This window comes from Ursus arctos, unplaced genomic scaffold (assembly GCF_023065955.2).
Source record: "Ursus arctos isolate Adak ecotype North America unplaced genomic scaffold, UrsArc2.0 scaffold_27, whole genome shotgun sequence".
Classification (NCBI taxonomy): Eukaryota; Metazoa; Chordata; class Mammalia; order Carnivora; family Ursidae; genus Ursus; species Ursus arctos.
The window spans coordinates 37,578,375-37,593,485 of NW_026622952.1; the positions used below are offsets into that span (position 1 = coordinate 37,578,375).

At 46.8% G+C, this 15,111-nt stretch overlaps 1 protein-coding gene across 5 annotated transcripts in view; it reads right to left on the reverse strand.

Annotated features, from left to right (window-relative positions):
* Positions 1 to 9,338, reverse strand: part of FAT1 (FAT atypical cadherin 1) — a 122,336-nt gene extending 112,998 nt beyond the window's left edge. For 3 of the 5 annotated variants that reach the window (XM_026508654.4, XM_026508651.4, XM_057303497.1), the window contains exon 1: positions 8,967 to 9,338. The gene's annotated coding sequence lies outside the window, so the exon portion shown is untranslated. Of the gene's footprint in view, positions 1 to 5,681; positions 5,789 to 6,294; positions 6,431 to 8,966 lie in introns of those variants that run through there. The other 2 variants (XM_026508652.4, XM_026508653.4) reach the window with 2 other exon arrangements.
* Between the last annotated feature and the right edge of the window lie 5,773 nt (positions 9,339 to 15,111).

Below are 15,111 nucleotides of genomic sequence, written 5' to 3' on the forward strand. Positions count from 1 at the left end.
CCTACATTTTCAAAGAAAAATGTCACAAAGTTGTCAAAGAAAATATGAAATGTGACTTTTTTTATTATTGTATATTAAATAAACGTTTAATGGCCTCTAAAATCATTTAATAAGAGTAAAAAAAAAAAAAGATTGTCTCCTACTAAGGAAGTCTGTTTATTATTCAGCTATGACCAATTCACAGCTTCACAACATTGACAGGAGAGGGAAAAAAATCATTTTCCTAATAAATTATAATAGCCGTGAACAGGACTTTTAAAAGTTTTCATTATGCCACTGAAAAATTAATGGGTTGGGTCTTCTTTATTTTCTGGGTGCATACCACATCTTTTTTAAGCCATATTAAGACGTCGGTCAGTAAATACAGGGGTGGGGGGCCCAGCCATGAATCCAGAATGGAACAGCAGCCTTAAGCTTGGTATGTATCATTTAACTGCTTCTGGTAGTTCTGCATGTTGTTAGTTCTGATTGGAGCTGCAGTAAGTCTGATTACTCTGGCAATGACTTCATTTAAATATTGCCTTCAAATGATCAACAACGGATTCTAATTTAACTCCAAGCGGTCTCCAAACTATCAATACTGACAGTGAGAACTCCACGTCTCTCCCCTCAGCACCTTACAACTCTTTTTCAGGACTTAAAACCTTAAGAAAGTTAATGAGACCTCCTAATTTTTAAGGAGCCTCCACAGAAAATCTATGTAATTTGCTTCCCATATGAATCTATAAAACACGTCTCTGGGTATCTGAAGAGGGCAGTCTCTGGCTGTTCTGAGCTATTGTGACATTAAAGACAAGTCAGGAGAACACCGGCGGCGTGTCCATTTCTGGCTGGGGACGGATGCCTCGCAATTCACTCCTCTCTCCTCTTTTTACAGACAAGACGTGACCACTACCTGTTACCCTCCAAGCGCTTTCTCCTCACCCACGCTCCAGGGCAAACGTTACTCACAGAGAAGCTCCATAAGCACAGTTTACCCTGTGATTTAAGCTCATCTCACCTAATGTATTTTCCTCTGCAAACAGCAATCACTTAAATGTCACCTTGGCAGGGCAGCCGGCAATCAACACTGGCCACACCCTGCACTCCCAAATTAGTGAAGTTTTACACCGGCCAAATTATGATTATAGTTATTTTCAGGTGTACGTACAGGTATTTCACTTAATAATGGATCAGGAATGTGAACGTTCCTTGCAGGGTAAGAAAATGCAAAGTCACCCGGGAGAGAGTCCCTCCTCTTCCTCTCTTTAAAATGCTCTCTTCCCCTATTCTCCCTTCTTCCCACCTCTCAGAAGAGATGGGACCCACCCCAGCTACAAATGAAGACACCCTGTGAGGCCGGAAAATTTCTTCCCTAAATTATCCCTCTCAAGCATCACACTCAAATGACCCCTTCGACAGGCCCCTTTCACAGAGTCTACACACACACGTTTGTCCCTACTTGAACATAAACATTCAAACCTTCACTTCCTTCAAACGCACACCTTAGGGTTCTCGTTCCTGTTCAGGCGAAGTTCTAAGAACATATGTGCTCAGGGCGACCTTGACTTCTGCCTCCTGTAAAGAGGCCGTTTCTCCCCTGAATGGCTCTCCAGGGCTTCACAAACAGCTTTTCCTGGTGTCACAAGCCAATGTCGAATCAGATGCGCTTTTCTCAGCACTTCCTGACTCAATGTCACACTCCTTACACCCTCCCCAATACCACTGTGTCCTTTCCGTGTCACAGACTGCCTAACACACGGCAATCCACAACACGTGAGCCATGAACGACACTAACTCTTCCTGATTCTCTTCAACACTCTTCACGTTTGACGTGACAAACTTCTGTCTTCGACTCTTTTCACACATGCACGAGGCATCATCCTTAAAGACCTCGCCCACTACGCCCTGACTGTAAAGGATCACTTTGCAAACCCACATTCCAGCCTTAACCTCCCTCAAGAGCAGGAACACCCCTCCTGAGATACCATCAGACCTACAGGACCCAGCCTTTCACCCACTCCCAGTTGCAAAACACCAGCCATTCCACTCTATGATTCCACTACGCATTTCTATGCCAGGGAAGAGTTTCACCACTTCCCAAATCACAAATCACACAGGCTTGCAACCTAAGAAATCAAAGAAAAAAGGGGCTAGCAGACAAAAACTGTGATCTCGCCCAGTCTTTGTCCCTAACCAACTGTGTGGATTCAAGGAAGTCACCTAATCCTTGGGTTCCATTTCTTTATTTGGAAAGCTACAGATTGTACTAAAATCTTTATAGCCTCCTCCCTCCAGGGCGACACTTGTCTCCTCCCCACCCTGCCCCCACCACTTCCCTCTTGCACACACACTGATCTTTTATTTCTAACTACCAAACCTCCATATCTAAAGTTATCAAGACTGGACATTTTCCCCCCTCAATTTCTCAAAATTGTTCCCTGTTTCTGCTGCTGCCATCTAGTTCTATTTGTATTTGCTCGGGCACAGTGTTTCCTAGCTTTCCGGTATTCCCGCTTTCTGGCCCCCTTTCTACTTAGCCTATCAACCACAATCACAATCTCAGGAAAACTTCTTTGCAACATTAGACCCCAGTTTGCAAAAATTCAGTGTTTCCCCTTAGCCTGCTTATTAAGTATATTCTTCTAAGCCTTGTATGAAAGACCTCTGATAATTTTACCTCTACCTACTCTACTAATTGAATCTCTAATTTACTATTTCAAACCAAAAAAGCCTACTTCCCAAGGCTGGGAACCACCAAGCTGTCCCGGACACACGACACCACCTAGTGGTGAAGGCTCTAAACTTAACAAGCTCTCCATCCCCCGCCTTCCTACAAAGACAGGCTAAACGTTTTTTCTGCCCTTCAGTCCTCACATTTATTGTCATCTCGGTCTTCTACATTTCTTCTTTACCTTCCCTTCTTAACACCTGCCCCATAAAAAAACTATCCTCCTTGTCTATGAACCAATGTAAGCCCAGGTCATGGATTTCCTATGTTCTACTTGCACACGCGCACACACACACACACACACACACACACACACACAGGCTAAGACATAAGTCATGTAAAAACAGGATCGAAGAGGCATTTATAATAAGCCCAACCCACCATTTTCCTAACGATAACATGGTAGCTTCAGCATGCCACAAATCATGTCACAACCAAGGTTTCTACGATTTACTTCACACACGTCATTTCCTGTCCCTGAATTATTCCCTTCTGATTCACTCTGCCCTCAGAACTCACCCTAATATCCACCTCCCCGCCCCTGCCCAGCTCACTGAGGTGCTAGGATCAACTACCCTCTCCCTATCACGCTGGATATAACCGACCACGTACTTGTCCTCCCCCACAGGACTGCAAGGTCCACGAAGGCAGGAAATGGGCGCTGTCTCCTGTATCCTGTGTCCAGCCCAGTGTTCGGCACAGAGGAGAGCCACAGTTGCCGAGTCCATAAATGGATGGAGATTGGAGGCAGGACTCAAGCAGGGGAGGGGAGGGAAGGAGGGGAACATGGGAAAATACACATCCAGCCTTCTGAAATTAACAGAAACTCCAGGTGCAACACCAGGCCAGTAACAACAGTGCAGATGGCTGCCCTAGAGATGGCTCTGATTTCCAGCAGCTGAGAAAGGGGTCACACCCACCTCAAAATGCTTCCAAATTGGCTATAGGAGATGCCAGATCGGTTTCTGTGATGCAGAGTTTAATATGAAGCTCTCTGCTCCAACAGTCTATGAAGGATAAGGATTAAATATTGCCTGGTTTTCCTAAATAGTTTGTAAAAAGACATTTAACCACAGATATATATCCACACATATAATAAACCTTTGGGATTAAGCAAGAATTTTGGCAATATGTTTAAACCTGGGACTTAAAGGTAAGATTTTTAAAAACTTTAAAATACGAAACAGATTCTTCATCTGATGCACTACACTTTGCAATCAGAAGACAAAGTGGCAACGATCTTAAATGAATGACCTGAATCACTCATTTCAAAAACTCCTTTCCAGTGCCTAAGGATAAACTAACACTTGCAAATTGACCAATTAAGTGAGACCAAAAAAAATACAGTTTGGCGTCATCATCTATATAATTTGGTCAAAAGAAAGCTTACCTACTGCAATTTCGCACTCATAAAGATTAAACAGACACCTAGCCTTATGGCTTCCTGCTATTAAGTCAGGTCCTTTAGGCCACAAATTAGGCCACTGAGACAACATTTAATGCAACAATAATGCACTAATTTGATTCAGTTTACTGAGTCTATGTAAAATCAGCCAAACTGGGGTGGAAAACAGGTGGTGGCAGACTTGACAGGGGGTTAAATAACCGGTGAGGTTCCGTTCACCTCTAACAGTCAAAGAAACAAGTGCTTCAGAGGTGGCTCAGGAGCTGAGTCTACAGACAAGCACGAGACAGGCAGGAGCTCGGGACGAAAACAGCGCTAGTTTACACATAATTTTCAGATTCCCCTTTTGGCACTTGTCCACAACACAGATTAAATAATCTATTAACATTATGATAACCCACTGGGGGAACTTCTAGTGACTAAATAAAAGACACAAGGAGTATACAGGTGGCCTGAATGCTTTCATTAAGTCCTCTAACAATCTTGCTTCCCTTCAGAGTAACAAAAGATTTTGGCTCAGTTAAGATGTTCCTTTTTCAAGAAATGGGTACACAAATGCACACTTTATTCAAATCAAAACTCACACTGAGCTTGTCAAATGCCATGTTTGGCTTCACTTAGAGTTATATCAATTTTTTTCAATTATATAATGCTTCAAGTATTTTTAAATCCATCTTAAAGTTTAATACTACAATAAAGACAAGAATAATAATTCTAGTTGCGGAACTAGAGCTGTCCTTTTAAAACTCAAAGATAAAGCCAAATATCCTATATTATATATATATTAACCTATACAACTACAGAAACACATTTTCATGAATAACCATAACAACTGGACATGCTGGGTATCAATCACAACTCTAAGAATATGGAAATAATACTACCACAGCCTAGTTTCATCACGTGCAGATAACTCCAAGTACTGAAACCCATGTCCGACCATACAAAGCCTTAAGAAGCTGCCTTTACTAAAGATAAATGAAGATCATTTGCCTTTTAATTTTTTTCCGATTTTAATAGTGACTGTAAATATCCAGTAAAAAAGGAAAATAAAATCTACCTACCAAGCACCAGAGCTGTTTAACAAAAGCCCCTTAAAGAAACCGTAGTTCAAACACATGCAAAAAAAAAAAAACAAAACACCGTTAAATGCATAAAAAAAAAATACTTGAGTTTACTTTCCTAATGCATACAATTGCGTCCTTGTTTTCAAAGCTCTGCGATTCACTTCAGTGGGAACAAAAAAATCTCACGGCGACAACAGAAAGTTAGCTTCCTGGAAGACAGCATTGTAAGAAAAAGCAGTGAAGAATGAGAATCCCTTTCTTAAAAAAAAAAAAAAAAAAAAGACCTTACAAGCTTCTCTTCTAGAAAGAAACTAGTTAAGCAGCACATTTTTGCAAAGGTTCGGCCCCGCAATTTACCAGTCGCACCAATTCCATCCACGTTCAAGCAGTTAGCGCTTAACCTCAGAGCAGCGCTCCCTCGGGGCACAAAACTGCTATAGGAGTCGGACTCCATTGCAAAGACCCCATCTCTGGCTCCCGGCCGCCCCTTTCATCTCACCTACGCCGGGACTGTCTCGTAAACTGAAGAACTAACCCAGGGGCGAGATCAGTTAAGTCTTGAGCAGGCTCCAGGGTGACCCGGGGAGCGAGCGGGGCGCGGCGGCCAAGTTTCCGAGCTCCGGGCGCAGCGGAAGCCCTCGCCCTCGCCCTGGGCCGCCGGGAGCCCCGCGCCGCGGCCGCCGCTCCGATTTCCAGCAATGGCTCCAGGACCAGAGCCGCGCAGCCCGGGCCGCCGCCGCCCGCCGCCGGCTCGCAGCGGCTCTGGCTCGGTAATTACCATGCGGTTCACGCCGCCAGTTATCCCCTCCCACCCCTCCGCCCCCGCGTCCTCCCGCCGCCCGAGTCCGGAGCCGGTCCGCCACTTCCCGAGCCGGCAGGCGCCGCGGCACCGCGCCGCCTTCCCGCGGAGCCTGCTTTCACCGCACTTCCCTGAGCCCCGGCTGGTCCGCGAGGGAAGCACCAAGGGAGCCGAGAGCCCGCCAGCCCCGGCAGCAAGCTGCACGCCGCCCGGCACCGACGGCTCCGGCCCCGGCCGCGCACTGGCACCCCGGCGCCTCGCCGCCCCTCGCTCGCCCGCCCTCCAGCCCCAACTTCGTTTCTACCAAACTTACAGCAAAGTTGGCCCCAAGTGGCGGCGGCGCTCTCGGGGACGCGCGCCTCGTCGCCTCAGCGCGCCCCCGACTGGGGGCCGGGTCGTCCGGGGGCCTCCGTGGGCCGGCGGGGCCGCACGCTGTGGGCGGCCCCCTCGCTCCCCGCGCGCCCCGCTCCCCGGCCCCCTCGCTCCCCGCGCGCCCGCTCCCAGGCCCCGGCGCCGAGTGTATCCCTCCGCCCGCAGCCACGCCCGCGAGCGCCGGCGCTCGTTTCTGCCGCGCGGAAACTCGACCCGACTTTCCCCGGCGGCCAGACGGAGCTCGCGGGCCCCGGGCAGCGGCCCCCGCCGCGGGTCAGTGACCCCCTGCCGCTACAGCCGCCAGCTCCTCGCGAGGAGACAAGCGAGCGCCCAGGGTGATCTGGCGACCCTCCGAGGAGCAGTGTGGGGCTTGCCCCCGTGCGGCCGTTAGTTACGGCTGGCACACAGATTTGTGCGGGGAATTAGTAAGGAATGTGTCCTGCAAGGAAAGGGGAAGCAGTTCAGCCTTGGGGGGAGCCAGCTGAGGCTAATAAAGCTTCTCCCGCTCGCTTTAGATTCCCTAGAACCTTCAGGGAATTCCTAAATCTGCATTTGAAAGCCTGTTCTGGGTCTGCAATTGCTCGGTGGAATAACATCTTCCAAAAGGTCTCAAAAGGAATGCAGTTAGATCGGATCTACTTCCTCCTTCGGTCCACACCAAGATCCAGGGAAAATGAAAGCGCTTCCTCCGCCACTCCATCGTGCAGAGCTAGTTAAACCCCATCACCTCCCCGACCCCGGTCACGAGCCCCAACGCCGGCCTCTTCCGGCGGACACCCCGGCTCCCACGTCTGCGGGACAAAAGGCTGCGGAGCCGCCTCGTGCGCCTTCCCGGCCGGCAAGTCCACCCCACAAACTGTGAACCCGGTCTGACGAGCAACTACAAGTTCCCTAGGGAGAAGGGGGAGCCCCACGCCGGGAAGCCCCCCCAGCCCGAGCGCGCCGTCCGGGGTCCGGGGGCTGCGAGCCCAGCCTCAGCGCCGACGTAGCTCCGGCCGCCGGCTCCGCACGGCTGAGCCCGGCCGAAGCCCGGAGTGCTCCTGGGCGTTGAAAACGGCCCAGGGAAGAGGGCGGACAGGATCTCGGAAAGTTTGTGGGGCTCGAACATTTAACACTGTGAGGACAAAGATCTGATCTCCCCGGAACCGGTGGAGGGGGCTGCGGGGGGGAACTGCAAGGCAGACGCGGGCGACTGAGTCTAGGGTTAGAGAAAGTCCTTGGTTCAAAGTTAATGCATCTCTTCTTAACACATCCCAAATAAGGTGTTTGAAAAAATAAAGGTGTCTAGCAGGTTATGGCTAAGAAGGAAGAACAATGCCTGCAGAATGAATGTGCCGATTCGTAGCACTAAGAGTAGGTGGTGTATCCCCCGCGCATTACGTGGAATACACATAAATTCACGCACCCAGCAAACACCACCATCCGAACACTCGGCCGTGGCCATAAATGCGCAGTGTCCTGGACTTACAGGTCCATTTTATACTTCGAACACATCGAAAATAGGTGACCTGATCTCCAAGCTCTACCGGTTTGCGCCCCTTGCCTAATACCAACTCTCAACAAATCACAGTCACACAAGAACGACAACAGTTTGCTGGGGGGGGGGGGGGGGGGGGCGAGGTAGAGTTGGAGGGGAAAGAAGAACAGTAAAAAGTAAAAAGACATCATCCCGTAACATAAAATCACAAGACGTCTTAAATGGCACAAAAGAGCTCCTGAAGAAAATGACCATTCATTAATAAATAAAAACCCTCACTCGGGCTAGAACATCTGCTTGGGAATCCCGATTCTCCAGGCTCACTGCGAAACCTAATTGCCTGGAAGAAGTTGCACTTTTTCGCCACAGGAACAGCCGAGAGCCAGAGATGGAGATTTCAGACCCTGGCGCTGCCACGTTTTCCTGCTCCTTTAGCCCTAAGGAAACGAAACAGAGATGCCTCTGCTACCACCGAATTACCTTCACGAGAAAGAGAAATGCAGTTAAAGCTCCGCGTGTGTCCTTTCGATTGTTGGCCCTCCCTAACCCTGTCCCCAAAGGCTTTTGGAAATTAGGGGACTGGGGGACGGTTCCTGAAAACGAAAACGCTTTCCTCCAGCACCGCCTCTCCAACCAGTGCACCCAAGCTCGTGTGTGAAAATTCGATACAGAATAGCCGGAGTGGGTGGTAAGTGAGGGCTGGGAGCTCACGCCCACGTCCCAGGAGCGCCCGGCAGGTCCAAGTTCTCGGTCCGCGCGGAACCCAGCGGGGACCGCGCGCCCTGCCGGGTGCCCGGACTAGAGGGCGCTGCGCCACTGCAGATCGCGCGGCCCCGAGGTGCGCCCTCCCTGGGCACCATTTCTATAGTAAGTTACATTCAAAATAATGCACAAACGCACAGCTTTTCAAGTTCTTTTGAACAGTGCTATGTATGTATTTTATGAATTCCAAAGCCTGTGCAGACTGATCTTGCCATTCCCGAGCCATGTGCCCCGAGAGGGGTGTGCAGCTCGCCAGGAAGAGAGCCTGTAGGATGCACACGCTTCCCTGCGCTGGCGCAGGGCCAGACACCCCACGCAATTTCATTTACGTTTAAACTTAAATACAAAAGGCTTATACTAAACAAAGAACTCACCAGTCCAGCCACTCGAGTCCTTGGGTGCTGGCTTTAAAGTCTCCGGCAGCTCCGTAATCCCCACACGATTTGGATCTTTGCTAAAAGCCGTATCTCAAGTACCAACTTTGCCTGCCTCCGATCTTCAGCATGTCCCCAACGAGAGTGCGATCCGCCCGCGCTGCCCGGACCCGGGGCGCCACATCTCCGGAGGCTCCCGTCCCGGGTGGAAAGTTGAGCACTACGAGGAGGCGGAATGAGAGTGCGCGAGGGCCACGGAACAGGGCCGAGGAGAAGCCAAGTTTGTCAGGACATGTCCAGGCAGCGAGCCGCCGAGTTCAGGAGTTGCGGCCGGGAACTGCGGCGGATCACTGCCTCTTCCCCACTCCCTCCCTCCTGGAGGAGGTGGGGGAGGGGAGGTGACGTCAGCGCCCCGCCTCGCCCCCCGCCCCGCGGCGCGGACGGGATCCTCCTGCGGGGTCCGCCTCCCCGACAGTAGCAGCGCGGAGCGCGGGGCTGGGGCGGCGTCCGCAGCCGCAGCGCTGTCCGCCCGCAGGCGCGTAGCCCTCTCCACCGGGCGGCGTGTCCCCGGCTCCGCCGAGCGCCGGCGTTCCGGGCACTCAGCACCCGCGCGGCCCCGGAGCCCCGCGGCGCGCCCCTCCCCGGTGTTCTTTTTTGCAAGCCCCCTCCCGCAGCGTTTCCCACGCGTCGAACTGCAGGTGATGCTCTTCGTCTTCTGCAGCTGAATTTCGCCGCGACGTGTCGCCTGCCGGGTGTTTGCAGGGCGGGAGCAAGAACAGTCCCTGCAGACTGGCCTGGACGACTTGGACTTTGTAGCCCTCCAACTTCGGGATGTGATATATTTTATATATTTTAAATAGTTCTTGTGCTCTAGCGCTGTTTGTGGTCTTTGTGTCGAAAATCACAGAGCCATATTGTAATTTTCAAATCCTTTCCAAAAGCGCCTACGTTTTTACACGGTACTCCGAAGCGTGTAAGGTTCCGAGGGGTGTGGGGAAGAGATGGAGGAGGAGCCAGTTTTTAATGTGTTTTACAAACCATCCGTCGTGATAGGGACCAGTACACAAATCAGTGGTCTACTCGTAACGTAGCCTAAGATAAATGCGACACTATTGAAATGCAATTTATAAACGAACGCATGGTTTTTATGTAAGCGTCCAGACTCCAGGAAAAATATCTACTGTTGGAATGTTGTGGGGTTTTTTAATGCCGCTAAAGTACCAAAATAAAATCTCTCCTGAAGAGCGTGAAATTCCCAGGGAGCCATGTCTGTGAGCTGACACTGTCCACAGAAGGTCGGCATTAAAATTCAGAGAACCCTGGAAAGGGCGAGGACGCTGGGAGCGGGTTCTATCAGTACATTTGCTGCCATTGATGTAAATCTGCGGGTCTGTTCAGCGGGCTGCTCTCCTCGCAGGGTAAAGAGCAAAACCCTGCGGACACAGGAAACAAGGCAGGGAGTTAAACAGTTACGAGACAAGAAGATTAAATGTTGGAGTATTGTGTAGGAGGAAGTCGTATAACTACTCTAAATTTCAGTTTCCTCACCTGTGATAAGGAATCGTATTTGTTTCACACGGTGAAAATGCATTTGTGTATTTATTAAAAAAAAAAAAAATTACTGAATGCCATGCTTTTGCCAGGGAGACAAAATTCATCCATGTGAGCAACACTTTCACTGAGCATCGTCCAAAGTGTCTAGCAAGCGCACAGCAGTACACCAACAGCCGTTTTCTTACCCTCCCCACCCGCAGTGTGTCTGCTTTCTCATCTCTAAAATTCGGAAGAGTAAAAGGGAGGTTATCACAAGTAATCCAAGATACGTTTTGATTTAGAAGGGAGGAGAGGGCAGTGAGAAGCTAGGAGACAGAGAACTTTGGGAAAGGACCTTAGGCCTCTGCAGACCAGAGGGCAGCCAGAAGGTGCCAGATTCCTGAGGAGGGAGGAGGCAATCAAAAGAAAGACTGGCTTGGGAGGCCAGCCGGTCAGTGCCGAGGACAGACTTCTCATGCTTCACTATTTCAACACACAGGCTCGCTCCTTTTATGTCAATAGTTGAAATTAGAAATTGACCACATATTACAAGTTCTTATTAATGAGCCACATAAATTTTCCCCAGATGCTGCTGTGCAATTTGATCTTTAGAGTTATCATAGGTAAATCAAAGTATTTCCATTTAAAAAAAGAAAAAGAAAAAAACACAAACAAAAGGAAAGTATCTAGAATTGAGGGTATCACTCAAAATAGCTATTTTTAAAAACAAAGTGAGAGGGGCAGAAAACTTTTAGCAAGCTCCAGACCTGCCTGTTCCAATACCATAGGTAGATAACTAGCCACAAGTGGTTGTTTAAATTAATTTAAAATCCAGTTATTTTGGTCTCACTGGTTACATTTCAAGTATACCATATCAGCTTGTGGCTAGTGGCTACCTATTGTTCAGGACGAATGAAAGAATTATTTTCTTCGTGACAGAATTCTATTGGACAGCATTATTATAGACTTTGCTATTATCTTTGGAATGCTACATCAAGTATTATAGTTTTTCATGCACCCAATACTGAGTCACTTCCAAAGTAAAACAAACAAAAAAAAACCAACCAGAATCACAGAAGGATTCACTCATTCTGCAAATATTTATCAAGTACCAACAAAATGCTATGAGAAATAGGACTCGAATTTTAATGAGTTAGATGTGTTTGGTGATTAAGAAACATTAACATGGCCTAACATGGACTTCTAATTGTTTGCTTTCATTGCCAAATACTAAAACCAGGGAAAATCATACACTTAAAGCAGAAACGAATTCTAAGGCACTTTTAGGCCTAGTCCTAGCATTAAGTAATTCTTAGTCTGATTGGCTTCTCTGTTCCTTGTTCCTGCTCTCATCACCTGTGCTCCCTTTCTGCCTAAACTTCCTGGAGGTAACACCCTCTTCCGCCCTCTTCTGCCCTCTCCGCTTCCCCAGCTTTGGAATTATTTTACTCTTTGCATTCAAATACAGCTCTCCTCTGGGATCTGCTTGTACTCTCCAAGGGGGCCATTAGAACCCACAACGACTCAATCTGATAAGAATCGGTGGTTAACTATGGGTATGAATATGTTAATATTTCTAGTCCCTCCGAAGTGCCTTGTAACAAGGGCTTTCTTAAAGCTAAACCTTAATGGTAAAATTTCATTCTAATGGTGAAATTCCAGATGCCCTGGACAGTTGGGCAAATACAAATCACTTACTGGGTAGCTATTAAAAAAAAAAAAAAAGTATACCTTATTTTAGGAATAAATACATAATAGAATAGGGTGGTTGTGGACATTCTGTCCCTACAAAGATAAAATCAACATCCCCCAAGTGGTTTAGGACAGGATCTTGCTGGATAAATATAATTCTTACAGTGTTTTCTCAGCTCAGTGAGTGAAGGATCCCAAGTCTACCTTTTTGAACAGAAAGCAATGGATCTTTCAGAAACTGTTAAAAACACTTTCTCCATAAAGATAAGAGAAAGAACTCAAGGTCAGTAAATCTGGTTTGAGCCTAGTCTTTGCCACATAAAATCTAATGTTTTTGGTTATTACTAAATTTGGGAGTCTCACTTTCCTTTATAAAGGTGCATCTCTAAGAAAACAAAACAAACAAAAAAAAATCTGCCTTGACAGTTGCGAAAGATACCAATAAACTATACTGATGATGACTACAATATTGTTATTCTCCTCAAATCTACCCACTAATTCTCACCCTACCCCTCCATCCCGGCTATGAGGCTCTGTAGACCAATAGTAAAAAAATAACCTTGATTTGAAGCCAATTGTGCCCCAGACTCTGCTCCGACTTCTTCATATGTATTATCTCATGTAATTCTTGCGAAATCCTATGAGGTATTAGTAATTATACCCCACCACCCTGTGCCAGATGAGAAACTAAAGTTTAGGTAGATGGGGTAACACCCTATGAATTTTCTACACTAATTCTTATACCCTGCACCTCGTTTGAGCCCTTTATGACCCAAGGTGGTGGTTGTAGTTCGGGAAGCAGCCTCAGAGGAGAACAAAAGCCTATCAAGTGATGGCTGGAAGAAGACACTCCTTTGTAGTGGCTACACTGAGTATGGAGAAGAAATTGTTTAAAAGTGGGTCCTTCCATCATAGAATGAGAGCATCACTGACGTGTTTAGGAGTATTTATATGTAATACACCCATTATTTGTTTGGCCTTCCTATTTTTCTAGGTAGATACACATACTCTTAAACTCATTTTGATTCAAAATCATTGTCTGCCTTTTAACTTTAGTCTGAACAGCAGAAACATACACACCAGTGGTTCTCAATGAAGTCTGACAAGGACTATCTCACAGGATTTCCTGATCAGCATTTCAATTTATATTTTACTTTTCCTTTCCTGGTCTGCAACCACGAGTGTGTACTTTCTTTCTTTTTTCCTTTCCCATATGACAATGTGGGAAATTCCCTCTACCGATACTTTTTTACTGTTATGATACCATCCCTTTTCCTGGTAGAATTTTTTTGGTCATAAAGGCTAATATGAGATTAAAAGGATCCCATTTGGGAAATGAGAATTATAATAGTCCTTCAAAATCCTTTCTCTACAAGATGATCTAAGTCCAAGGGGTAGTTCTGTAGTCTCGGTCATGGGCATGTGGACCAGCTGCAGCCAATGAGATGTTAGAGAAAGTTTGCCAGATGCTTCTGGCAAAGAAAAAAAAATGTCTCCCTCCTAAGAGAGATCCACAAGAGACATTATGTCTTTCTTTGGACTTTGTCGGATTAGGAAGTCATGCCTGGGACTATTGTAGTTATCCTACTTGCTGAGGAGGAGACCTAAACCAGGGAAGGCAAATAAAGGTTCTCGATGACATTGAATCAACCATCTCTGAAGGCCATCTTAACTCAAGACTTCTTTAATGGGAGATCAGAAGTTTCCATCTTATTTAATCTGAACTGTGTCAGGATTTGGCGTGCTTGTACCTGACATCATCTCCCACAGCTAGATAATCCATTTTAAAATACAGTAGGAATTGCGTGAAAGAGAAAATAAGTGATGTATGTCCTCAACTCATTGGTCAATAGGAATTGAGCCTGACTCTCATGCCAAGATGGAAGGACACTTGGAGCTTTTTCCTTAATGGTGAAAAAGAAGCTTTTCGATACAAAATGATTCAGTCTTGCATACTGTCCATTTTTCTACCATAAGGAAGATGAATATAAGGATATGAAATTTTATTTATTCAACTAAAAGATTTTCCTTCATTCCTACTGTTCTTTCCTCTCAAGTGCCACAATCTTTTTAGCATATTTCCCAATATCTTTGTAATGAACTCCCAGAAGTAATTTCTTAGAATCTACAGCGAATGTTAACCAAACTAGGATTTCAAATAATTACCAGAGGATAAAGCAGTCAGCTGGATTGCCCCCTGACAGTAAATCCATGACATTTGGAATTTGTATCTATTTGTTCCTCCAATTGACAAATATCCCATGCCCAGCCAAAAAGTGAAATTGGTTTAAATTAACATGGCCCGCTTTGTCCACACTTTGCCCTTTATTGAAATAGAATCATTAAAAAAAATTTTTTTTAATTAAGATAAGCTATGGTTGAAGATATGGCAATCTTTAAGTCAGCTGTATTGTTTTATATGTTTAGGAAAGAAGATAGTCTGCTTCTGCCCATTTCATAAGCAACAATGTGTAGAAAGCCTCTTCTCTTCTCCTGTACGAGTAGACAAAGAACAAAGCAATCTTTGTAAGGTAAGGGGAGTGAGAGAGGATTCTGGCCAAATGGATGGGACAGGAGGATTCTTGCTGAAGGCAGCCAAGGTGATCCAATATTACCTGGGACATGGTGGGGATGACGACAGTTGATCAGATATCCAGGGTGGGAGATTCTGACTATGCCGACTTAACAGATTTCTAGCTACAACTGAGTGATGCTGGTCTGGCAAGGACAGACACCAAGGTCGAGGCCTAGAGGGCTTAGAGAAGCCTGTCTAGAGTTTGGTCCAGCAGAGAATCTTTGTCAGTAGCAGGCTCCTTCTGTTGTTTCTACTCTCCTGTAATCGTTTTTCCTGAATCAAGCAAAGAAAAGGAGAGGAACAACTGTTATTAATCAAGCGTCTACGACCTTTTGAATCTCAGCT